This window comes from Octopus bimaculoides, chromosome 1, assembly GCF_001194135.2.
Source record: "Octopus bimaculoides isolate UCB-OBI-ISO-001 chromosome 1, ASM119413v2, whole genome shotgun sequence".
NCBI lineage: Eukaryota > Metazoa > Mollusca > Cephalopoda > Octopoda > Octopodidae > Octopus > Octopus bimaculoides.
The window spans coordinates 105,425,975-105,428,411 of record NC_068981.1 but is presented as its reverse complement, the minus strand read 5'-3'; the positions used below and the strand labels follow the sequence as shown (position 1 = coordinate 105,428,411).

The 2,437-nt window shown below is 37.0% G+C and overlaps 1 protein-coding gene across 7 annotated transcripts in view; it reads right to left on the bottom strand.

The window, feature by feature from the left end:
- LOC106871082 (coiled-coil domain-containing protein 34) overlaps positions 1-2,437 on the bottom strand; it is a 110,824-nt gene that overhangs the window by 65,129 nt on the left and 43,258 nt on the right. The gene's annotated exons all lie outside the window — the stretch shown is intronic.

Here is a 2,437-nt window from a genome sequence, read left to right as displayed (position 1 = left end):
TATATATATATATATATATATATATATATATATATATATATTATTTATATTATTATATGATCAAACACCATGCATCCATTTCCAAGTAAGTTTCATCTTAATAATTCTGATGCACACTCTACAACTATCTCTATTCTCCCTCTATTATTCTTCTTTCTTTCTGGTTTTCTTCTCCTCCCCCTTCACCGTTTTCTTTTTCTCCCTCTCTCTCTTTCATTCTTCCTCCTTGACTCTCTTGTTGCTCACACATGACCAATGGCTAACTTTCTTTCTTTCTCTTGCTTTACAAGAGACAAGACACTTTTACCTGTCTCCTGTTAAAACTCGTTTCTCTAGCATTCACCACGTCACCTTGTTATGGCTTAACAGCCCTTACCGTTTGTTTTTACTGTTTTATTCTTACTGTTTCTTACTGTCCTGTTTTTGTTACTACTTTAACCCTCTGCAAATCCCAAATTCCATTCAATTTGTGGGAATGACTGTTTTAACGAAGTCGCGTCTTGTCCCAACATTCAAAACATGGAGTAGATGGACCTAAGGACAGCATCATGCTCCAGTGTTTGCTTTGGCAGGTTTTCTACAGCTGGATGCCCTTTCTAATGCCTACTACTTTACAGCATGTACTGGGTGCCTTTTTCCAGTCACACCACTGGATATGAACTCCAAGGGGGTAACTTTATGCTAGGAGATGAGGAGCAAAATATGGAAAAAACATGAGAAAAAGAACCCACAGCAAAACAGGTTTTGTTGCTGTAGAGTAGCTACATGACTATTCATCTTTAAGAAGAGAAGGTATGAGTGATTGAGTGGAGATGAAGAGTGATGATCATTACTGTCACTGATGAGTGGGAGGGAGTAGGAGATGACTGGTATCTCTGAGTAGCAGAATAGCAATGATTACACATTAAACAAGAGAAGGGTGAGATAGGGGTTGTGTTAAATAGGTTGCAAGAGTAGAGGATGGGGTGAAGAGGGAAGCAGGCATAGTGCATGAGGAGGGGGAGAAACATGTCGTGTGTGAGGGGAGAAGAGTTACAACAGGGTGGGGGTGATTAATGAAAGTTTGGGTAGAGAGAACAGTACTACTACATGTACAATTATTTTTAGTGAGCTATTATCACAATAATGGTTTTCCATTTACCTCCATATTTTTGTTCTAGATTCAGGCATAGCTGTGTGGCAAGAAGCTTGCTTCCCAACCACATGGTTCCAGGTTCAGTCTCACTTCATGGCACCATGGGTAAGTGTTTTCTACTATAGCCTCAGAGCGATCAAAGCCCTGTGAGTGGATTTGGTAGACAGAAACTGAAAGAAACTATTTTGCTTTATTATGCTTATCTTTTTTAATCACCACTAATTTAATATGGAAGAATTAAGTATCACTTAATCAAAACTATTGTGAAAGATGTAAAATATTTTAAATTTGTAAAGTAAAAACTTTTTCGCAACAATAACATATTTTTACAGCTGCTTGTTGAAAATTGCATATTTTATCTGAGAGCAGCGACATAACACTTTTATTTCTTGGCATAACATCAAACGGGTATTTAAAGTTCAGAATAATTACTTATCTTTTATTTGTTTTGGTAATTAGACTGTGGCCATGCTAGTAAACTGCCTTGAAGGGTTTAGTTAAACAAATCAACCTCAGTACCTTTTTTTAAAGTCTGATACTAATTCTACTGGTTTCCTTTTTACTGAACCACTAGGTTATAGGGACTTATACTGGTTGTCAAGTGGTGGTGGGGGACACACCCAAACACATACACACACACACACACACACACACACACATACACACACACATGCACAACAAGCTTTTTTCAGTTTTTGTCTACTAAATCCATTCACAAGGCTTTGGTTAGTCAGGGCTATAGTAATAGATATTTGCCCAAGGTGCCATGCAGAGGGGCTGAACTCAGAACCATGTGGTTGGGAAGTCAACTTCTACTACACAGCCATGCCTAGACAGATTTTACTGAAGATCCTTCCTCAGCCGATTAGCTTTCTTGTAGCTGATCTATAAAAGCAGTTAAGAAGCAAATCAATACAGTTCAGTGTCAAACTCAAACAATGCCAACAGTAAGCATTACATGAATAACAGGAAATCGCATACTACTACAACAATTTATAAAATTACTTTTATTTAAAGAATTTTGAAATAAACATAAGTTGAACTGAAATATTTTTTATTCTACTTCGATAGGAAAATCTGCATCACAATTGCAGCAAAAGAATTCATTAGATAGGGGTGGGGGCAGGGGAAACCCACTGAATTTTTAGACAGAACAATCCTGGAACTGGTTAAACCCCATCACTACATACCTTATACACACATATATATGCAAACTTATATATTTAAATCAGTCTGTCTATCTGTCTATCTATCTATCTATCTATCTATCTATCTATCTATATGTGTGTGTGTGTGTGTGTA